At 35.4% G+C, this 25,365-nt stretch overlaps 1 long non-coding RNA gene across 1 annotated transcript in view; it reads left to right on the forward strand.

Annotated features, from left to right (window-relative positions):
* The first annotated feature begins 1,198 nt into the window (after nucleotides 1-1,198).
* Nucleotides 1,199-25,365, forward strand: part of LOC135362595 (uncharacterized) — a 28,707-nt gene continuing 4,540 nt past the window's right edge. Inside the window, exon 1 of the long non-coding RNA XR_010407477.1 lies at nucleotides 1,199-1,292. This is a non-coding gene — a long non-coding RNA (uncharacterized LOC135362595). The remainder of the gene's footprint in view (nucleotides 1,293-25,365) is intronic.

The raw sequence follows: 25,365 nt of genomic DNA on the forward strand, positions 1-25,365 counted from the left end.
CTACATATATATCACCTTAATCATTTCACACAGATCTAAAGATTCATTTGTTCATTCAGTACATGTTTAGTGAGCAACCACTTAGTGTAAGAAAACTTTACATATGTTACATTATTTAATTCTCTCAAGAAACCTAAGAAGTAGATAGTAATGGTTTCATTTCACAAGTGATGAAACTGAGCTATAGAGAAGTTAATTGGTTTACCCTATTTCACACAGAGTTGAGACTTGAATTAGGCATCTCTAACTCCAAAACTGTGCTACCTAGTACAACAAATTGCCTTCTAGAGTCCTCTGTTTAGCTAGGGGTCACGTCAAAAGATATGGGTTTGAATGGCAATTATACAATTGTTCTTTTGTATCTCCCCCTAGAACTGTAAGAACTTTCTATGTGCACTGTATGGCCCCTCGCAACTCCTCAATCAATACTTCTTGAATGAATATCTGATATATAAGAGGAAGCTATATATGACCCACAATTTTTATGAAGTTGATATCAAAACCTGTAGCATAAGTAATTAAGAGAGGTAGTGTTCAGAGAAGACAATATGCAGCAGGTAGTGGAACCTGTTGGTTGAGGAGGATTGAACAGGGAGTAGAATGGGGATGACTTTCCATAATGCTTGTGCAAAGGCAAGCAGCTAGCAAGGTAGACCAGGTGGCTTAAATAATTCCTGTATTTGGCTAGGGAAAATAAGATGGTAATCTGAAAGCCAGATTCATAGGGCCTTGAATATGAAGCAAAGTGGGTTGACATTATCCTGTTGAAGATGGAGGGTGAAACGAAATAGGGAGTAGAGGAATTTACTGGTCTTTCAGAACCTTTGGAACAATAATTCTTTCTTTGACCTACTGTGTTTTAGTATTGTGTGTCCACATAATTTAGAAATCCCAGCTATATGTTCCATTAATACAGATGCTTAGTACCCCTAGAAATATAGAGATATGAAATGATGCAAATGCCTTCAGAGAAACCAGGAAAGGTAGTGGTTTCTATACCCCTTGTGGAGTTAACTTTCTGTCCAAGGGGAAGGATTCCTTGTAGTTAACTTAGGAGGCAGATTTTCTGAGGAAGTACTGACCGGGAGAGCAAACCACTTGTATTTTGTTGGGCAATGCGTTGCCAACAGGGCCTGTGCTGGGCTGCAGGACTATTTTCACCTGTAACCATTCTCTTTTGCTTGCAGGAGTGTTGTGGCACTGTTTCTGCAGGAGCATAACAATGATCCTTGGCTACTACCTGCTCTGAACGGAAAACCAGGATGGAGAAGTGTTATCTCTGTGAAAATGCAGTAGGTTACACTGATTGTGCTGAACACCAATTCATTTTGATCTACTGCAATGTATGTTTCTTAGGGCATATGTAGTACCTCTTGGCTACAACATTCTAGGCAACTTAGTGGTTACAAAATGTGCTGTTATATTTACTTAAGTTATTTGCATGTCTCTTCTATCTTAACAAAAATAAATTCCTACCTCAACTGTCTGTCTTTGTCAAGCTAGATGCCCCTCCTGCCCTTCACAGTCAAGTTTATGGAAATGAAGCATTTGTTCATTTGATAACACACCCTTTAAGCACATGGCGGTCACCAGTCACGTGGAGTTCCAGTGGCATTATTCTCCAGGGATGGTTAGGGATCTCTCTCTGTCTATCTCTCCTCTGTATCCAATATGCAATTTTCATATTTATCTTTAGTTGACCTCCTTATAGCACTTCCTGCTTTTCCTCTTTTAATTCTTTTCCCTCAGCTTCTTTGCTATCACATTCTCCAGGTCTCCCCACATGTCTGGCTACACTTTTCCAGACTTTGTAGGTGCTTGTTTTCTGCTCACCCCTTAAATGTTGGTATGCCTTAGGGTTCCCCCTGTCTGATTCTCTCACTCCCCATAGTCTTGCAGATTAATCCCATTTCTCTCTTTATGCTACTGATTTTCAAATCCCGATTTAGACTCTTATCTCTGAAAGTCCCAAAGACAAAGGAACACAGTATTTCCAAATTTTAGCTCATTTTTCCCCTTCAATCTAGCCAATATTCTTGTTTCCTAACTAATGGCTAATATTTTCCTTGGTGTACTACACAGATCTTGAGAATCCTTCTAACCCTTTCAATCTCTTTGTCCATATACCCATCCCCTCTAAATCCCACCATGAGCTCAGCTACATGGCATACTTTTCTAAGATATTTTTTACACTACACCTTGAATTATCTTCCTTCCTATTATTATCACCCAGCTTTAAAATTTTTAATGACTTCCTTTTGCTTTAGGATAAGTCCCAACTGCTTAAAATTCCTTCAATGCCCATCTTCAAACTTTTGATCTCCTATTCTATATTCTGGCCATAATGAATTTTTAACTTCTCTGAATGTTACTTTGCTTCAAATACCTTCACCTCCCACGACAACCTGTCAAGGTTGGGTTAGGAGCCTATGGCAGACATTGTAATGTCCTCTTTCCTGAAATCTTGCTATCAACCTCCAACACCAGGCAGTTTTGGGGACTGTATCTAGCTCTAGGGATTGACCCTGACAGATCTAAGCAATTGTTGACCCCTTAGAGAGTGCTCCATAGGTCAGTCATTAAATAAATATATTTAGTGGTGACCAGAATTTTTAAAAAGTTAAATAGAATAGAAAATTAGAGTATATTACACATAGTTGTAAGCAGTGTTTCTTGAAAACTTTGTTGAAATCCATTTATAAGGAATGTTAATCTCATCCTTTTGGCCTGCAATATTTTCTCTGCTTCCTTTAGACACTGTTCCTTTTGAATGTGTACCCCATAACTGCTGTAGCTTCCTTGTTATCATTCAGAACATGAACCCAAAATACAAAGGAGAACAGACTGGGAGAATCACAGAGAAAGGGAGATAGAATTGTAAGATCAAGACAGTCATGATGCTCGCCATTCCTCTGAACTTCCAGTTATATAATACAGCACATATCCTTATTTGTCAGCCAAAATGACTTAGATTTTTTGCTTGCAGACATAACATCTAGTTGATACAGAGCTCATCATATTCTTCTATCACCATATATTACTTCCCTTAAGGTCTTTATTATACTGTGATAACTGCTCTTTTTTTTGTCTGTGATGTCCACCAGCTACAATACAGTGCTTGGCACAGAAAAGGCATTCAATTAATACCTATCACACAAAAGAATGAGGATCCAGTGTGGGGGAAAAAAGGATAATAACTAAACACACTTTATAAGGTACCTAATATTGATTAAAGTTATGGCCTGAAAGTTGGGTACACAAAGCAGTCCTAAGAGGGAAGTTTATAGCTATAAAATATGTACATTAAAAAAGAAGAAAGATCTCAAATTAACAAACTAACTTTACATCTCCAGAAACTGGAAAAATAAGAACAAACTAAAGTCAAAGCTAACAGAAGGAAAGGAATAACAAAGATTACAGCAGAAATCAATCAGAGAATAGGAGAAAAATAGAAAAAAATCAATGAAACTAAGAGTTGGTTTGTTGAAAAGATCAACAAAATTGAAAAACCCTTAGCTAACATACCTAGTAAAAAAAGAGAGAAGACTCAACTAAAATAAAAAATAAAAGAGAGGGCGCCTGGGTGGCTCAGTTGGTTAAGCGACTGCCTTCGGCTCAGGTCATGATCCTGGAGTCCCGGGATCGAGTCCTGCATCAGGCTCCCTGCTCAGCAGGGTGTCTGCTTCTCCCTCTGCCCTCTTCCCTCTCGTGCTGTCTTTCATTCTCTCTCTCAAATAAAAAATAAAAAATAAAAATCTTTAAAAAAAAAATAGAGGACATTACAACAAATGTCACAGAAATAAAAAATAAATATACAAGAATTCTATTAACAATTGTACACAAACAAAATGGACAATTTAGAAGGAATAGATACATTCCTAAAAACACATAGCCTACCAAGATTGACTCATATATAGAAAGCCCAGACACATCAATAACAAATGAGGAGACTGAATCAGTAATCAAAAATGTCCCAACAAAGAAAGTCCAGGACCAGATTAGTTTCACTGGAAAAGTCTAGAAAAATTAGTACCAATCCTGCTGAAATTCTTCAAAAACAAACAGACAGAAAAACAAAAAACAAAAGCAACCGGAGAGAAGGGAACACTTCCAAGCTCATTCTATGAGACCAGGCAAAGTTAAAGGCAACATAAGAAAACTACAGACCTATATCCATGATGAATATTGATGCAAAGTCCTCAACAAAATAACAAGCTGATTTCAACAGCACATTAAAAAGATTATATACCATGACCAAATAGGATTCATTCCTGGAATCCAAGAATGATTCAGACATCAATTAATGTAAACACCACATTAACACAATGAAGTATAAAAACTGTTATACATGATCATCTAAATGGATACAAAAAATATTTAGATAAATTTACACACTTTCATGATAAAAACTTTCAACAGACTAGGAATAGGAAGAAACTAATTCAAAATAATGAAGGTTATATATGAAAAGCCCATAGCTAATATCATATACAACAGTGAAAGACCAAATGCTTTTCCTCAAAGGTTTGGTAGAAGGAAAGGATGCTCACTCTTGCCACTTCTATTTGACATAACACTGGAAATCTTAGCCAGAGAAATTAGGCAAGAAAAAGTAATATAAAGCATCCAAATTGGAAAAGAAGACATAAAATCATTTCTGTTTGCAGATGACATGATATATATAGAAAATCCTAAAGATTCTTATAAAAAATCTGTTAGAAATAATTAACAAACTCAGGAAAATAGTAGGATACAAAATAAACATTCAAAAATCAGTTATGTTTCTATACACTAACAATGAACAATAAAAAAGAAATTAAGAAAACAATACCATTTACAATACCACCAAAATTAGTGAAATACCAGGAATAAATATAACCAAAGAGGTGGAGGACTTGTACGCTGAAAAGTGTAAAACACTGCCTACCGACATTAAAGAAGACATAAACAAAATAGAAAAGCATCCCATGTTCATGGATTGGAAAGCCTTACTGTTAAGATGTCCATACTACACAAAGTGATCTAGAGATTCAATGCAGTCTGTTAAAATCCAAAAGGCATTTTTTGCAGATAAAAAATTTCATCCTAAAATTCACATGGAATCTCAAAGAACCTCAAATAGCCAAAACAATTTTTTTAAGATGTATTTATTTATTTTAGACAGAGAGAGAGAGCGCATGCACACATGAGTGGGGGGAGGAGCAGTGTGAAAGGAAGAGAGAGAATCTCAAGCAGACTTCCATTCCATTGAGAGGATACTCTGAAATACTATTTACAAGACACCAAGCAGAATTGGTTTAACAGTGGTATCTGGACAAAATATGCCAGTAATTAAAGTACATGATAACAGTTACAATGTGTAATTTATACATTGTAGGGAAAGTTACAAAGCTATCTGCCAGTATTTATTAAATATTGTGTCCAAATTTAATGAATGGTTAATTTATTTTAAGTAACATCTTTATGATCATAAATGTACTATAAGCTCATTGTTGAAAACTCAAGAAATGTAGCAAGTTTTAGAGAAGAAAATGTAAATGATTTCCCTTCCTGGGAAATGGGAGCTAGATTACAGTATTGAGTGAAATTAGGGACTCTCCTCAAAGGAACAAGATGCCTATTGTCAAGCAGGCAGGAAAGGCTATAGCCCTTAAAACAGAGAAGGAAGGCCCCACTCTTCCTCCTGGAGTAAAATTTGTTGTTTGATGAAGACTTTAATGTAGACAGATGCTAGTAGATTCCTCTTGGGGTGGAAACTACCCTCTGTCCTGTGAGGCCTGCCTTAATCTATGTAGGGCTTCTTGGATTTGCTCTTCTCAGGCCCCCAAAGTAGCTCCTTACACTAATAGTTGTTTATATATAGAGAGACAGACAGACAGAGATAGAGACAGAGAGAGACACACACAGGTACACACAGACAGAGAGAGAGAGAGAAAGAGATTTTATAGAACTGACTCACATGATTATGGAGGCTGGCGAGTCCAAAATCTGCAGGACGAACCATGAGGCTGGAGACACAGGGAAGAGTTAATATTGCAGTTCAAATCTGAAGACAGTCTGCTGCAGAATTCCCTCTTGCTTATGGGGAATCAGTCTGTTCTAGTGAGCCTTTCAAATGGTTTGATGAGACCTACCTATATTATAGAGGGTAAGCCCCTTTACTCAAAATCTACCAATTTAAATGTTAATCTCATCTAAAAAATAAAAACAACAACCCTCAAAGAAACATCCAGAAAAATATTCGACCAAGTATATGAGCAATGTGGCTCAGCCAAATTGCCCCATAATTATTAACCATCCCAGCATTTGAGGAGAAGTCATGCAGAGAAAGCAGTTGCAGTCTGGAGACGCACGAGGTCATCTGGGGGCTCCAGGTGGTCAGAGATCTGGAGGGACACTGGCTGGAGAAAAGGACAACTGAGCACTGAGATGAATCTGTGGAACTGAAAAGCAATCCTTGGGAACTCACTGAACTTCCCAGGTGAGGGGTATTCAGAGGGATGAGAACGTAACTAGATTGTGTTTCTCAGTTATCCAGGTAACCAGGCTGCATATAATTATTAATTTCATTTAATGATTTACTTGAATAATCTCAAGCTTACATAAAAAACTGCAAGAACAGTAAGCAGAGCTTACTTCCCCGCCAGAGCCATTTAGAGTAGATTGCAAAATGGAGCTCCAACATGCCTCCAAACTAATGTCCTTTCCTATAAACAATGACACTCTCCTGCATTGGTATGCTTTAGCCATCAAAATCAAGAAATTAACTTGGATAATTACTACTCTCTAGTCCTCAGATACCATTCAAGCTTTGCCATTTTCTGCCATAATGTTCTTTACAACAAAAGTATTCACATCCAGAATATTGTGCTGTATTTGTCAGTGTCCTTCAATTTGTAACACTTCCTCAACTTCTTGATTTTCTTGACCTTGACACTGAAAGAATACAGGCTCGGCAGTTTATTAAGTGCCCCTTAAATGGGGTTTGCCTGATGTTTCATCACGACGAGGTCCAGGTTACAGTTTGCAGGTAGGTCAGAGAACGGATTCTGTGTTCTCATTGCTTTCTATAAGGTGGCACACCCTGATTTGTCTCATTATAGCAGAACACTTGGGTAAGGGGATTTCTGCCCAACTTCTCCACTGTAAAATTACTGTTTTCCCCCTCAGAATTAAATCATTATTATATTTTCTTTGAGCAGTGGTTTTTTCCAGTATATATTGGACTGCCAACATTTTTTCATGAAATTAATATTCCTAAAATTTTTAAGACTGTGTAATATTCTATTACATTAATATACCATTATATGTGTGTTTATGTATTCCTATCAATATTGCTTTTAACTTAACAAGGTACTATCAACCATTAATGACAGGGTGTTCAACATATTTTTAATATTAACTTTTACCTGTAGTTCTCATTTTAAAGCAAGCATGTTTTTAATTCTATTTTTTTCTGTTTAAAGTGACATAGTTGCATAAAGACACTAAAATGTAATTAATAGATCATAAAACTAGGCTTCCAAAGATTGTTAAAAGAAGCTTTATAAGTTATCAGATATATGAAACATTATAGATGATCAAAATGCTTTGATCAATTTTGACATCAAAATATGTGTTCCAAAATATTAGGGAGATTCATTTAGAAAACATTAGGGTATTCTTAATTCAAAGAAAAAAATAAACCTGTACCAACCTGTACCTTATGAGGAAGGTATACCACAAACCCTTTAATTACATCTTAACAATTATGCAAATGTTGCAATATGTAGGAACTTTGTAGACTAAGGTTATATAATGGGGGAATCTCTCGTGTAGATTTACCATCCCCAGAATCAGAAAGCAATTCTACACACCCGTCTCTAGATGTTACTGCACTAGCTTACAACACAGCTGGGAGCTTTTCATCTCCTCTCTGAGACTACCGTTAAGTTACTAGCTATTGCTGCAGAGGCCACATACTAAATGAAATGGTTCTATGTCAGGGGTTAAATATCAAAATTTTTAGAAACAAAGCAAGTTGCAGGATTTTCTTTGTGTAGATCACTGTGCACTTAGAAGTTTTTTGTCTGAAATAACAAAGGGGTGTGTGAAAATTGGGTATTTCATAAAAGAATATGAAGACTTATGTATGAAAAATAACATCCAGTTTATGGAAATAGGGAAATAAAGGAGACAAATGAAAAGATCATTATTTTGAACCTCTGGAATGCTAATTAGGATTTGGAACATTAAGTGTTCCTTTTGTGCATAATACTTTCATTATTTTTTTCTTGCGTTTTTTTCATAAATGTAATATACACACTTAAAACCAGGGCACTTACACATGTGAAATAGCATGATATGCAATGAATTTCAGGAGGTAGAAGAAAGAGATGTCAATGAAAGAATATATTTAGGGGGATATCCTTAGTTTGTATTTTCTGGAAATCAAAGCATGTTAGAAGTCTCAAATATACAAAGAAATATTTTAGGTCTATATTTAAAGTGCTAGAAAATTTTCATCTAATATGATTTCAGATACTGTACTTATCCATAACACACAAGCACTTCATCTATGCTTCCTGTGACTACCCACTGAAGAGCAATCTCTCCCTGGAAATCTGGCAGCTAACTAGACCATGAAGGTGTTTTCAAAGTATTTGACCATTCAAATTTCCCAAACCAGATATTTTTTTCCCTAGTAAATGAAATAAAATTTCATGTGCAGTCTTTTAAACTTTCTGCTTAGAAAAAGATCTTGCTCCAAAATGTGAAAAAACCTAATTGTTTCAATTGTTGGTAGTTGCCTTAAGGAGAGCACCACTGTTTATTTAGTTATTTTTTTACTTTTTTTGGCTTTTTTAAAAGATTTTATTTATCCATTTGTCAAAAAGAGAGAGAGAGAAAGAGCACAAGCAGGGGGAGCGGCATGCAGAGGGAGAAGCAGGCTACCCACTGAGCAGGGAGCCCGACACGGGACTTGATCCCAGGACCCTGGGATCATGACCTGAGCCGAAGGCAGACGCTTAACCAACCTAGCCACCCAGGTGTCCCAAGAGAGCACCACTGTTTAAAGTCAAATTAATTTAGATTTGGATATATATCCTGCATCAAACCATAATCCCCAACTCGTATGATATTCAATTTATGTAATTTTATTATCTTGCAGAACATTTGTTAAATTTACAGTTTTTTTCTCTGTGTAATTATAAGTTGCATTTTAAAAGGCCGTCATTAATTTCAGCTGATCATAAATATTTGGGGTTAATTCAAAGTTAAATGAGCCACTGGAGTATAAATAACATATAAATCTTATTCTTCTCCTTATACTTATTTAATACAGTTTTGAATAATCTTCCTTTGGGGCACCTGGGTGGCTCAGTCGGTTAAGCGTCTGCCTTTGGCTCAGGTCATGATCCCAGGGTCCTGGGATTAAGTTCAGCATCAGGCTCCCTTAGCTGGGAGCCGGCTTTTCCCTCTCCCTCTGCCTACCACTCCCCCTGCTTGTGCTCTCTCTCTGTCAAAGAAATAAATAAAATATTTTTAAAAAATCTTAACATACCCCTATTTGACAAAGTGGTCAAAAAGCAAAGTTAACAGGAAATATATACAGTACAATTACTATTCAATTTCATTTGCTTGAGGTAAAAATATTTGGAAATTCAGTAATGGATTTTTTAATTATTATTGCTCTTAAATTGCCTCAAGAATATGAAATAATAATAGTGTTGGAGAAATTCCTGCTTCAATATTAATGATATAGGTGGATCCTATTGCACATTTTACTCTTAGAATGGTAATAGGTCTCGGGAGACCATCTAATACAACCAAAGCACATGTATGCAAGGCTGGGCTTTTACAAGTTGCCTGGGGCAAATGTCATCATTAATTCATTTAAAATCCACCTTGTGCAGAGCACGGTGGTATGCATTCTTTAAGCAGGTCAAACTCATGAGTTTGTGTAATGTTGCTTAAAACAACACCCATCGTAAATAATCATTTTTACATTTATAAATATTTATTGCTTACTTTTTTGGGGCATTGGACTAAAATTCTAAAATAGTGCCAATACTGTTCATCTGTTGCTAAAAAAAAATATTTTGTTGTTGCTTCTTGTGTGACTCCTACCTGGGTTATAAGCTCCTCAAGGAATAAGACAGTATATTCTACTTCATTATTCTTTTTTTTCAACCTCCCAAGTCCATAATAGAACATTTGAGATTCATTAGGATTTAACAAATGAGTGAATGAATTGAATCTTCAAGGAAACTTAATAAATATATAAATATATCCCAACGTGGAACATCCTTATGCTAAAACATTATCTGTTGCTGTCCTAAAATTTAACTGGGTATGCTATACTTCTACTTAAATTTGGCAACCCTATGTGTAATTAGCCCTAGACTACATGCTACTACAGTCCTGACTAACAGTCTTAAAAGCAACATACTAAAGGATCAATCTGTGTCCAAGCAAGTTAACTGTATCTCAGAAAAGAGTTCAAGATGCCTATAGGGATACAAAAATCCCCAATACCCAACAAGGTAAAATATACAAAGTCTGACATGTAATTGAAAATTGCTATGAAGGCAAAGGAGAGAGAAATATGACTATGGGGAGAACAATTAGTAAGTTGTAACCAGTGCATAAGGGCAAAGATGTAAGAATTAAGAGACAAAGACATCAAAATTATTTAAAATATATTATATATGAAAGAACTAGAGGGAAGTTTCAGTATGTTAAGTAGAGGTCAAAGGTTTAAAAAAAGACTCAAATCAAACTGCTAGAGATGGACATCACAATATCTGAGATGAAAGATACAAAGGGTTGGGTGAACAGCAGACTAGATATCTCAGAAGAAAAGATTAGTGAACTTGGAGATGTACAGCAGAAACCACCCAAAATGAAAGACAGAGATAAAAGCAAACAAATGAACAGAGCATCATTGAACTGTGCAGCTTTAAGCAATGTGTAAGTGGAGTCCTTGAAGGGAAGCAATGGGAAAAAAATGAGCATTAAGAAAGAAGAATTGAATCTAGATAGAGATTTTAATAGATCATACAGAAGAATTTCTAATAAATATACTGACTGGTTCAGGAGACAGTATATTCTATCTCCTGGATATGTTAGAAGAAAACACTTAAAAACAGACTCGAGCTCCATGGATGGTTAGACTTAGTGACTTTTAATTACTGTAACATGATTTCTCATTCTCTCCAGTTTCTAGACATTTTACCCATGGTTTTGGCTATCATTCCTATGTTCCCAAATGACTTTCTTTGGGCCTATGAGTATATCTCACTATGATGGTCTCCAAGTAGATCTTCCAGCAGCACTTCAGACTCAACATGCTGCCAACTAAATTTGTCATTTCCTCCAATAAACCTCTCGACCTATCATATTTCATATCTCAGTGACTAGCATTGCTCTGTTGCCAATTTTTGAAGCTTGTTATTTTAAGACAATCCTTCTCCCAGCTTCCCTACCACCATCCAGCTAGTCACAAAATCTTACAAGTCATATCTCTGAAGGAGCGCTAGATTCTATCCTCTTTTCTCCTTACCAGTTGCCACCATGTTAACGTGGGTTGCCATTCTCCCTTTCCTCCACTATGGCCATAGTATCCCACATCTTACCTGTGTTTGGCATAGTCATGCCTCTCCTTAGCTAGGCCTTTGAATGAGCTCTTCTCCTTGCTTGAAATGCCTATTTTCTACCTTGCTAATTCTCTTTTCTATTTTTTCTATTCTCACCCCAAATGTTCCTTCCTGGGACACCTCCTTTTACTCACAGCTGAACAAAATCCCTACTCTACAGAGTTATAGCATGCAACCTATATCACAGCTCTTTTCTTAGTATGATTTTTTTCCTAGCTCTATTTACATTTAATTGACAAAATTGTTCACATTTAAGGTGTACAACATGATGTTCTGATAGGATTGCCCTGAATCTGTAGATCACTTTAGGTAGTATGGATGTCTTAGCAATATTAATTCTTCCAACCTATGAACACATGATATTTTTCTGATTATTTGCACATTTTTCACTTTTTTCTTCAATATTTAATAGTTTTCAGCATACAGATACAGATCTTTCACCTCCTTGGTTAAACTTATCCCTAAGTATTTTGTTCTTTTTTTATATATATAGATTTTATTTATTTATTTGACAGAGAGAGACATAGCAATAGAGGGAACACAAGCAGGGGGAGTGGGAGGGAGAGAAGCAGGCCTCCTGTGGAGTAGGGAGCTTGATGCAGGGCTTGATCCCAGGACCCTGGGATCATGACCTGAGTCGAAGGCAGACTCTGAACGACTGAGCCACCCAGGAACCCCCCTAAGTATTCTGTTCTTTTTGATGCTATTGTAAATGGGATTGTTTTCTTAATTTCTTCTTCTTTTTTTTTTTTTTTTTTGGTTTGCTTTTGAATAGTCATTGTTAGGGTACAGAAATGCAACTGATTTTTATGTTGACTTTATATCCTGCAACTTTATTGAAATTCTTTATTAACCATTTATTTATTTATTTATTTATTTATTTAAGACAGAGAGAATGAGAGACAGAGAGCATGAGAGGGAGGAGGGTCAGAGGGAGAAGCAGACTCCCTGCCGAGCAGGGAGCCCGATGCGGGACTCGATCCCGGGACTCCAGGATCATGACCTGAGCCGAAGGCAGTCGCTTAACCAACTGAGCCACCCAGGCGCTCCATGAAATTCTTTATTAATTCTAACAGATGAGGGCTGAAAAATTCTATTCCACCATTTGCTGACATCACTCTTCTGTGCCTATCCATTGAATTTTGATTTTTATATCTGTATCCTACTTTAGACAGTAACTTTCTCCTGAGAAGGGACAATGTTTCTGCACTGAGTACAAGTCCATAAGTAATAGTGATTGTGAAATGAAGATTATAGAACCCAAAGATTACAATTTCTGTTCTTGTAATTTTTGCTTTTGTAGTCCTCTGTTTAATTTATTGAGCTATGAACATACGATTGGTGCCATTGGGTAATTATTTTCAGAGGCAGATAGTGATTTCATACTGAGCTGGATAATGCTAATAGTTCATATATAATTAGGAAGTTGACATTTTACAAATCAAATTTTCAGAAAGATCGAATTCTATTTAAATGGGAAAGGTGATATTTTGCTTTCAATTTATCAGAATAATGTTAGATATAGAATATTCTGCACAGTTTAGTCAGTGTATTTTCCTTTATCTTATGAGAAAGCAGATGAGTTCGCATTTTAGTTTTTTAATTCAGGAATTTTCTATGACTATAAATAGGGTTCTAACATACTGTAGCAAGTGGATGTGCAAATACCCTCAATTAAAATTGAGCATAATTAATGAAATCAAAGCACTGTTAAATTCATCTGACAATGCTTACGTGGGGCTTTAAAAAAAAATCTTAAACTGGCATTACCAACTAAGTAGCCCCCTTTATAGATTTCAAGGTACAAGGACAAAAATTAAGTAACACATGATTCCCCTTAATTAGCAGAGTATACAATAACAAATTAGAACAAAGTTTCTTTAATGCTGTTTGTTTGCTTGCTTGTTTTTTATTCCATCATTTATATTCAAAATGCAAGGCCTCTAGTCCAATTCAGGGTAACATTCTCTGATAATAAATGGCCACCACTGCCTTTGTCTACCCTAGATCTAGTGGTAAAATATACTAAAGTGGGAAGTGAAGAAAACTCAGAGCTATTTCTATTCCTTTGAAAATATTTTGCTTCTTGCACTATATTTTCCAGAATTGACTGCAATAACGTGAACTCATCTGGGGAAAATACTGTCTTGAAGTAAACTGTAGAGTGTGAATTAAGCTCCCCGCAAGCACTTCCAAGATGTTGATTCTCATTCTTTAAGTATAACTCTTGGTTGTCTTCAAGTTAATATTTAAATCTTACCTCTCAATGTTTAATTAATACTCCATCTTTAATATTTTAAAGTGACATTGAGATAAAGTTAAAAGCTCCAGGGTTTTTTTGTAATCAACTGCCTTTATTTCCAGGGAAAACACTTATTTTATCTAATAAAATGCAAGTCTCTGTAGCAACAAAATATTGTGAGAAGTCTATTAATTTCCCAAGGAAAATTTTTCCTGTTCTGTGTAGAGTTTTTATTCATAACCATGGAATTTTTATAAAGCACTTTTTAGTATCTATCTATTGCTGTCATCAGATGGTTTCTACACTTGCGGTGGTAAAATGTGCTAAACAACTCCTGATATTGCACCAGTCTGGCAGACCCAATGTGGACACTGCATAATAGATCTTTGTATTTCTTGGATCTTTTTGTTAATATTTATTTGTTGTATTTGCATTTCTATGCTTAGTTAAGTCAGATTAGTTTTTGGTATTACTTTTGTCAGGTTTTGGATATGTTATATTCATAAAATAAATTAATTTTTAATTTTTTCCATGGCCTGGAGTATTATAAACAGTATTGGAATTATCTGTTCTTTAAGAGTTAGGAAAAAAAAAAACCTCATTCGTGAATCCATTTGATCCTCATGTCCTTTTTAATGATGGAGCTCTAAAAAAACTTTCTTAATTTTGTCAATGGTAAGTGACTTATCACCTTCTCCTATTTCCTTGATTTGATTTCGGTAACTTGTATTTTGCTAAGAAATCATATTTTTTCCTAAATTTTCAGATTCACTACCATCCAGTTCACTGAAGTATTTGTCCATAATCAGCCTACTTTTTTTTCTGTATTTATTCTTCTGATTCCTATTTAATTTCTGATCTTCTCATTAATGCTCCCATCTTTGTGCCTTGGTAATGTCTGCATGGAGTTAATCCACTCTAGCAATCTTTTCAAACTATCACATTTCAGATTTAGTTTTGCAAATAGCTTTTGTTTTATATTTCAGTTTACATCAGCTATATCTTTATTAATTTCATATTCTTAGTTTCCCTTTGTTTTTTAAATTGTTCTTCTAATTTCTTAAGATAAAAGTTTAAATTCCTTATTTTTACCTTTATTCTCTACTGATTAAGATATTTAGGCTATACAACTTATTTTAAATAGTGTTTCCCTGGTATCATAGGTTATGGCATTAAGCATTTTTCTTTTTATTTTTTCTTAACCTTTGTCAGTTGTCAGCTATTAGGATTAACTGATATGTTTTGAATTTGTATTAAACATTTAGAATAGATACTAGACTTGTCATTCACTATTAACCTTTAAAATATACTGTTTCACTTCATTCATACAGTTTTTCTTCATATCATTTATAAATTTTTCCTGTTTTCCAATAGAAATAAGTATAGACTTCAGTAAACATTATTGCTGCATTTTGCCCTTTTGTTCACCTCCTTTTATCCTAAGTTATAGTCACAGACCCATATTTGTTTGCCTTTGAATCTACTGCATTTGTATGTCATAGTAAAAATTGCTAACACATATAGTACTTACTCTTTCATGGGTTTTCTTCTAACTTAGACCCTCTCATACTCACATTAATTACATAATAACACTCTTGGGTGGGTGCTATTTTTGCTCCAATCCCAGGTGAATAAACTGAGGTGCTGAACTGTTAAATGAATTGCTCGAGTTGCACCCATTTGTCAATGTTGCAGCTGAGACACAAATCTATGTAGACTGGCTCTAGGAATAAGCCTCTATGAAATTCAAATATTTTAAAAATTGTCAGAAAGCACATACTAATTTATGGAAATGGAGGGAAGAAATGTCTTCTTTTTGGCTCTTGTTTTGAAATTTCACATTTTTTATAGAGTAGTGACATTAATGACTTCCTTTCCCAGCATCTCAGCTACGGTGTATTGTGAATGGCCCACTTCTACTTTCTTTGCACTTGATTTTCTAAATATATACTGATAATCTGCTGCTTATATTGCCATAACCAACCAAAGGGCTGTTATCACATTATCTAATAATTGGGAGGCTTAGCACTGAGGGTTAGCATCTTCCACCTAAGATGAGTAGGACAGAAATTAGTCCAGTCCTTAGGAAGTGGGTTGTCCCTGGTTTTTACTCTTCTCTTCCTGGCACTTCACCCTTCTCAGCTTTAATCACAGGCCCACTTGCATGCTGCTACAGTGAATGAGGTCCAGATCTGAACTCCTTGGCATCCAGGCTTTCATAACTTTAAGTACCTTGTAGTCATTCACTTTCAAAGGGTGTTGTTTATATCAGAGAAACATGATTCTATATCATTTTGCTTTAAATGGCATGATTCTTAAATGTAGAATCCAGTCTTAAATACAATTTTATTTTTTTCATTTCTTCTCAATTATTTAGTAAGCTACTCTTGATCCTGGAGATTTCTCTTCAAGTGCAGAATTTACCTTGGTCGAGAATTCCTTTTTACAAAAAGTGATGCTTTTATCCACTTGGTAGGTCAAAGAGTTAGAGTTTAAGCTTAAAAGGACAAAAATATATTCTAACTATTATATAGCTAAATGACTACTGAAACTTATTTTAGAAGAAGACATTAGAGTTCCATTTGTACAAAGTTCTGTTGTACATTTTTTCCTCATTTTCCCATGCAGCTACCATTCAATATTCTCTGACCTGCTCTGTGAATCGAAAGATTGGGTTTTACGGACCACATTAATGCAGCTTCCTTGCCCCATGGTTCCTGTAGGATTTGGCCATAGAGACAAACTGGCAGAGGTTGGAGTACACTGGGAAAGAGGGATCAGGGTATTTACCAAATCCTATGGCTCCTGTCAGATGGCCCACTTGGGTCTTGCTGAAGTCAAGTAAGTATCCCTCTTATTTGCCCATTTAGTCCTAGGTAATAGCTTCTCATGTTGCTAGCCTTGGGCCGCTTCATGTTATTGGTTTCTCTTAACCCCCTTTACACTTTTATGATAGAGTCACTGCACTAAATTGTTGTTAATCACTAATTTTGTTTTGACATATACTTTCTGCTGGAACCCTCACTGATAAAATATTGAGTATTAAGAATGACCTTAACTGGGTAGGGTGGGAATCACAAAGAGGAATTTGGCAATTGAGTTACACAAACAACTGATGAGCATTAGCATGTGTATAACTTACTTGCCATGAAAAAGGAGACAATGTTAATACGTCATTTGATAATGTCAGTAATTACTCAAATTGCTCAAATTGCTCAAACTGTTGATGACATGGGGTGGAGCATAGGTGGAGGCAACCAATGGAAAGATAATGTGGCTGTGGGGCTTATTTTGTACGGTAATGATATCACAGTGCAGTGTGGTGTGGTGCATTTCATGGCTCTAGAAAAAACACAAAGAGAAAAGAAAAAATTGAGATTATAAAATTTCCCTGCACACAGAAGGAAACAGGAAGCAAAAGACGAAATTCTTCTATGGTGGCTTGTTGTTTATATGCAGCTGCAGGAAGTTATGTTTGAGCCCCAGGCTCAGGGCCTGACCAAAACTGTTATAGAGCTTCAGTACCAATTGACATACAAGGTCACCAGGCCTCTATGCTGAGGGTATTAGGGGCCTTGGTGGGTGGATAGTGGGAACCTAAATCATGATATGGGGAAAGTAGGAAGAGACAAGTACAACTGAAAACTCCGAACTCCCAAAGTTCTCAAATCCTCTTTGCTATAGAGAAAGCCATGTACCACTCTCTTTCAACAGTTACATTTGGACAATAATTTCATGAAAGGACAGCACTTAATTCCAGGCTAAATCCCCCCCCCTCCCTTCACACTACATTACCTCCACAATCGTCCTGATCTAGAGGAACTGGTAAGGAAGGAGATAGCTTATACACTGAAATAGATGCAGGATCTTGCCAATTCAGAGTCTTGGACATATCAATGAACATAGATTCTAAAGATATTATATTAAGTAAAATTCAATCTAATATTAAAACAAATTTATTGACATGGGTGTATTCCCCTAGGATGCAAGATTTAATATTTTATTTCTGAGCACCTGGCAGTATCTCCAACAGTTTGCATGGATCATTCAATGAAGATATATCTCAGAAAGATTGTAATTTCCTTTCTCCTTCATTTAAATGTTCAGATTCCTTATATCTCAAGGAGACACCTACCACGGACAGACACTGATATGTGCTGTATGCTACAGGTTGAAGGGAAATGCAAGATACAGTATTAATTCTTTCTTTATAGCATCTTATGATTAGTTGCATTTGTTTGAAGTATTTTATAGTCATGTATGTTATTTAGACTACACTATTAATCTTTTGAGAAGAAAGCAAAGACTACTACCTATGCATTTTTTAAAAATCTCTGCAAACTAACATCTTTCATAAACAAAGTAGGCAATAAATATTGGTTAGTTGATTGGTTATTTTGAAGCTAATTCCCAAATTCCTTGATTGTATATATGCCTGAATTACCTTAATTTCTCTATCACAATTGACATAAATTTATTGAGAACAGTCTCTAACCCCAACACATTTATAGCCTGTAAGAGAAAATACATATATATACATATATTTATATCAATATATATCAATATTATGAGATAGCATTACTAAAAGTCAAATGACAAGGAAGACAATAAGAATATAGGAGTTTGACAAGGAAGATACCACTAAAAATGATGGTCATAACCTTCACTGCAAAGTGGGAATTGGTTTGGCTTTAAAGGAAAGGTAGGTGTAGATAAGGAGAAAGGTTATTTAAGGAAGAACAGTTTTGAAGGCCTGGAAAAATATGTAACATTGTTTCGATGTTTGCTAAAAGACCAGTTCAGAAGTATGCAGATTTCTTGCAGGTAATAACAGTAGTTTAGCAAATTACTTGTGACTTGATCAAGAGAGAGTTCTGAGCCATCAACTTTATCAGTTTTAACTGTATTTTATAGCATGAAGTTCTAGAGCTGGAGACTAGCATTTGCAAAGAAGAGTTTCAGGAAGACACCTGTGGCAGCACTGGGAGGAACTGAGGGATGATCAGCTGGGAGCAGAAGAGTAGAGGAAAGGGCAGAGATGTGGGCAAGAGACAAGGCCGGCTGGGCGAGGCTGGTCAGTGGAATTTCCCCCCTGGGCTCCCTGAGAAAGGACACCTGCGTGATGCTGACAGACAGTAACTGTTGTCTGTCCTCTGAATACTAAGCTTTTGCATACCTCTGTATTTCCAAAGTTTTAGAGACTGAGATAAACTAAATGTAGGTTGCCGACATTTATGAAATAGAGAATTATCAGAACTCTATGTGACCATCAAGAGTTCTCCCATTTTGTGGATGGAAGCATATACAGTCCCAATTGCAGGCAGGGGAGATTTTCTACTATCATCCATCCACGTGGTTGGTAGTCCACGAAGAAGAACTGGTCAGAGTGGAGTAATGAGTTAAAGGAAGTACTGAGAGGTTGGAAGGATACATGGGGGAATGTAACAGATGCGGCTCTTGCATGGTAAGTAGGAAAGTGTGGGAAGTTGCAAAGAAGTTAAAAATGAGAGATCAGAACATAACTGGAGTGGAGGTAGGAGGAAGGAGGGGGTGGGTATTGACAGGTTTCTCTCACAGCTTTATGCTCTGAGCTAATTACATCTCAACTTTTGGCATTAAATTTAGTTTAATAAATTTTAATTGGTAGGCAAACCCCTCAGTCCATTTTTTTCAAAGTGTTGATTTTTAGCTATGCTAAATGTCTAACATATGAAGTGCTTATCACCTTAAAATGGCCAACTTAATGTGTGCAGCAAAAGCTTAAGAATTTTTTTAAATTTTAGCCAAAAAAAAAAGAAACCCTTAGAGGTTACAGAGATTAAACAGTGGACTTGCTTTTAAAAAATGTAAATGCTTTAGATTTTCACTTTTTTCTTCTCTTATCTATGACACTACCAAATGTAATATGAACCGAAATGTCATTTAAAAATTTTCCATTACCTGGAAGAAAAAAAAAACTCCTGAATTTCATAATTTGATGGGCCAAACTCATACCATACATTACTTAGGAGCAAATGAAATTCAATATAATATGTCAGGTTTCAAGATTAAATTAAAGATATGTGGAATTCAGTTTATTCCTTGTGGGAAAATGTACAATACATATCAAAAAGCCAAAATGGAAAGAGGTAACCTAAGATAAGAGACTTTAATACATAGCATAGCAAGAGACACTTTATTTGTATTTTTCTTTGTATTTCTCATTATAGACATCAATAGTAGCTTATAGTAATATATGTTTTCAAATGATCACCTATTCTCTAATTTCTTTATAATTTTTAAAGAAAAAAATAAGTGCTGTTTTAAAGCTTTAGTCAGTACAAGATATTGAAAACAGCACAGGTGGGGCGCCTGGGTGGCTCAGTCATTAAGCGTCTGCCTTTGGCTCAGGTCATGATCCCGGGGTCCGGGGATCAAGCCCCGCATCAGGCTCCCTGCTCGGTGGGAAGCCTGCTTCTCCCTCTCCTGCTTCCCCTGCTTGTGTTCCCTCTCTTGCTGTGTCTCTCTGTCAAATAAATAAATAAAATCTTAAAAAAAAAAAAAGAAAACACAGGTTTTAGGGCACCCATCCCTTCTTTAACTACATATATATATATATATATAGCATCATATTATTATATATCGTTATTACATTTCATATTATGTAATATTTATTATATATCATATAATATATGATGCAGTAGTAATATAATATGTAAATATATAATATAGAAATATACACTATATTAATGTTATAATGATAGTTTATATAATAAAACATGTATAATGTATAATAATAATATAACATTATATATGTATATATATCTAGAGACAAAATCTTGAGAAATTTAACTCCATTGCTCTGAACTTTAGTGGTCTCATCTGTGAATAGGGTTCTAGTACCAACATAATAGGATTGTTGTGAGGGCAAACATTGTATTAAAGCACCCAATGCAAAGCATTAGCTAACACCAAGAACATGATTAATGTGATTTGAAGATTCATTTTTTTTCCCTAAGATTTATTTATTTCTTTTAGAGAAAGAGAGTGAGCACATGTGAGCGGGGGAAGGGGCCAGGGGAGAGAGAATCTCAAGCAGACTCCTCATTGAGCATGGAGCCCAATGTGGGGCTTGATCTCACAGCCCTGAGATCACAACCTGAGCCAAAATCAAGAGCCGTACACTTAACCAACTGAGTCACCCAGGTGCCCCTTGAGGATTCCTATATTTACTTCTTGTTCATTTAATAACACAGTCTTGCAAATTTCTTTTTTTATTATTATGTTCTGTTAGTCACCATAGAGTACATCATTAGTTTCTGATGCAGTGTTCCATGATTCATTGATGCAAATGATTTCTAATCAGAGTCCACACAGTAGCAAATTAAAGGGCCCTTGCCACTCCATTGATAAGACTGTAACTGTAAGAAAGTGCTACAATGAAAACATCACAAACTGGTTGGCATGTATTTGTTCATCTCAAATCTATGGACTCAGAGATGAAAATTATCCAGAGCCTTGGAGATCATATTCTACTCCTTTTATTTTTAGGACTGTAAAATATGGTCCAGGAAGAAAGTGACTTTTCTAGTTTCATACAGTTTCATATACATTAGTTGGCAGTTGTTTTTAATATCCATATAGATTTTCAGATGTGTGTGTATGGTATGCAATGTACAGATTTTATAGAACAGTACTTTTAGAAAATTAGGCTCCAGCATTCACTCTTAACTTCTGAGAGAGAAGATTGCTTTGTCAATTTTTAGTAATTTTATTAACAGGACATGACTTGGTTAGAGTTATAAAATTTTTATAACTTCAATTCAATATAATAATTATATAGTGAATGTGCAGTATATAATGTATTTGGGGTATACAAAAACAAATTTTATATTTCTTCCCTTCCATGATTTTTATCCTAATATCTGTGATAAGACAGCTATGACAGTAGATACAATGTTCTTCAGACTATAATAATTACACAGTTTAGCAAAAATAAATTCTATACATGCACAAAAAAAAGCAAATGATGATACCTCATTTTGGATCAATGTATTAGTCAAGTCAGGTTGCCATAACAAATCACCATTGACTGGGGGGTTGTTTCAGTTAATTTAACTATACAACAGAAACAGTATTTTCTCACAGTTCCTGAGACTGAAAAGTCCAAGATTCATTTTCCAGCCAAACTGGCTTTCTGATGAGATCTCTCTTCCTGGTTTGCAGATGGCCTCTTTGAACCCACATGGCCTTTCCTCTGAGTACTTGCAAAAATCTTTCTCTCTCTCTGTATCTCTAAGGCTAGCAGTCCTATTGGATTAGAGTTCTGCCATATGACCTCATTTTACCTTAATTACCTCCTAAAAACCCTATCTCCAAATACAGTCACATTAGAGATCAGGCTTCTACATGTGAATATGTGGAGAACACATTTCAGTCCACAGCAATCAGGAAAGTTTTGATAAAGAAGACAGCTCTTGGTATGGTGTGGGAGTGTATATAAGAATGCAAAATATGGATGTGGAAATCTTACTCTGAACTAAGGGGAAGAAAGACCATGAAAGTATAGAAGCTTGAAAATTCAGGCATATTTGCAAAATGGTAAATACTATAATTTTGCAGTAGCACAGAATATATTTTGGGGAACAGTCAGAGAATAAATGGGAAGTAATTTTACTTTGGAGGACCCTGAAGGCTAGTCTGAAAAATTTTACATAATTTAAACATCACAATGAAGTCATCAATATGTTTGAGAAAGGGAGTGTTACTATTTGATCACCATATTGAAAAGATTCCTAAGATGAAGTGTTTAGAACAGATTCAAATGAGAAGAGTCTAGAGTATGGGAGATAGATTTGGAGAAGTAGTGCAAGAGACTTTATTAGGATTAAATAAAATCATGGCTGAGGTAATAGTTTTATTTCCTTTTCACTGCCAAAATTCCTGCCCCATGGCCCATGCCTTTCCTCACTGTTTAAAAACAGTTTAACTAGCATCTATACTCCCCAAAGAAATCACATCCTTAAATTTCATGGTTGGAAGGCACCTTTCCACTCAGTACACCACCACCTACAATTCATTTTCCCTCTAAAATCAATCTCTGGGTGCCTAATTAAAAAAAATTTGACCCTTTTTTAGTACTTAGGCTCAAAACCTCAGTGAAACTCCACTCTTTCAGAATTTCTCTGTTGTTTTCTATATATTCACTGACAATACAGCTCTTACTTGCATTGTTTTGTTTTGCAGTGTTTTCATTGTTATTGCTTTTATTGTTACTATATTTATTTTTAAATCTTTTTTATGTTTCTTTTTATGCTTCATACTTCTCGAGTCAAAGCATTCAGCCACTGTCTTTCTTTCAAGACTGATGTATTTGTCCTCTATTTTCTTTATTAGAAGCCACCCTGACTGCACTCTGATAGGATCTTTTTGCTGCACTTTAATATATTTATGTATATATATATATATATACATATATGTATATATATATATTTATTCATATATTTTTTTTGCATTTCTGCAAACTACTTTATCAAAGCTAATTTGTTTGCCTGTACAAGATACTAAGGAACTCAAAAAGAGCCATACCACAAAAACAATGATTAAAAATACCTAATAGGTATTAATTGCTTTTCTATGTAACAGGTTGTTCTTTTAAATACTAATATTAAAAGATAAAAATAAATAAATAAATAAATACTACTAATATATTAACTCATTTAATCCTCACAACTTAAATGAAATAGCTATTGCTATCCCCATCCCTAGAATTTGATAACATGTTTTTTTTTCTTTAACTGATCCTATATAATTTGTGAAATCTTTATCTCAGTAAATTTAGCACACTGTCTACCTTATAGTGTTCAAAATGTCAGTCTATCCCTCCTAACACTTGTGTAAAGCTCAATTGCAGATGTGGTTAGGAAATTTATTGTGAAGGGGGTAGCAAGTTTTATTGTTGGGTGACTATCTTGGTTTTGAGAAAAAGGGCACATAGATAAATTGTTAAAAGATAAACTAAAGCGTGTTAACAACTTTAAAAGCTTATTTGTGCAAAAATTAGTCTGAATCAGGCAGTGCCAAACTGGGAATAGTTAGTACCAACAGGAGCTATGGGAGAGGCTTTTATAGAGAAAAGGTAAATGCAATGTCAGCAAATTATTGATGTAGTTGAAGCCAATGCTCATTTACTGTGCTAGAGGGCAGCACATCTATTTACAACATGGTTTACTGAATATTTTAAGCCCACTGTTGAGACCTACTGCTCAGAAAAAAAGATTCTTTTCAAAATATTACTGTTCACTGACAATTAGCCCAATCACCCGAGAACTCTGATGGAGATACCAGGCTAATATTGTTTTCATGTCTGCTCACACAACATCTCTTCTGCAGCCCATGGGTCAAGGAGTCATTTTGACTTTCAAATCTTACTTAAGAAATGCATTTCATAGGGCACCTGGGTGGCTCAGATGGTTAAGCGTCTGCCTTCGGCTCAGGTCATGATCCCAGGGTCCTGGGAACGAGCCCTGCATCGGGCTCCCTGCTCAACGGGAAGCCTGCTTCTCCCTCTCTCTGTCTCTCATGAATAAGTAAATAAAATAAAATCTTAAAAAAAAAAAGAAATGCATTTCATAAAGCTATATCTGCCATAAATAGTGATTCCTCTGATAGATCTGGGAAAAGTAAATTTGAAAACTTCTGGAAAGGATTCACTATTTTAGATGCCATTAAGAATATTCAGGATTCTTGGGAAGTGGCCCAAATATCAACATTATCACGAATTTTGAAGAAGTTAATTCCCACTCTCATGGATGACCTTGAGAGGTTCAAGACTTCAGTGGAGGAAATAACTGCAGATGTGGTGGGACTAGCAAGACTAGAATTAGAAGTGGAGCCTGAAGACGGGACTGAATTGTTACAAGCTGATGATAAAACTTGAACAGATGAGGAGTTGCTTCCTACGGATGAGCAAGAAAGTGTTCTCTTGAGATGGAATCTATTCCTGGTGAAAAAGCTGTGAAGGTGGTTGAAATGACAACAAAGGATTTAAAATATTACATAAACTTGGTTAATAAAGCAGCAGCAAGATTTGAGAAAATTGACTGTGATTCTGAAAGAAGTTCTACTGTGTGTAAAATGCTATCAAACAGTATTGCATGCTGCAGAGAAATCATTTGTGAAAGGAAGAGTTGATCAATACAGCAAATTTCATTTTCTTATTTTAAGAAATTGCCAATGCCACCACAACCTTCAGCAACTACCACCCTGATTAGTCAATATTGAGGCAAGACCTTCCACCAGGAAAAAGATTATGATTCACTGAAAGCTCAGATGATGGCTCACATTTTTTAGCAATAAAATATTTTTATATTCAGGTATGTACATTGACTTTTTAGATATCGTGCTACTGCACATTTACTAGACTACAGTGGAGTGTAAACATAACTTTTATTTTATTTTATTTTATTTTAAATGTTTTATTTATTTATTCATGAGAGTCAGAGA

The sequence above is a fragment of the Mirounga angustirostris genome, unplaced genomic scaffold, assembly GCF_029215605.1.
Source record: "Mirounga angustirostris isolate CCGP_5_RB_7025 unplaced genomic scaffold, mMirAng1.0.hap1 SCAF_14, whole genome shotgun sequence".
NCBI lineage: Eukaryota > Metazoa > Chordata > Mammalia > Carnivora > Phocidae > Mirounga > Mirounga angustirostris.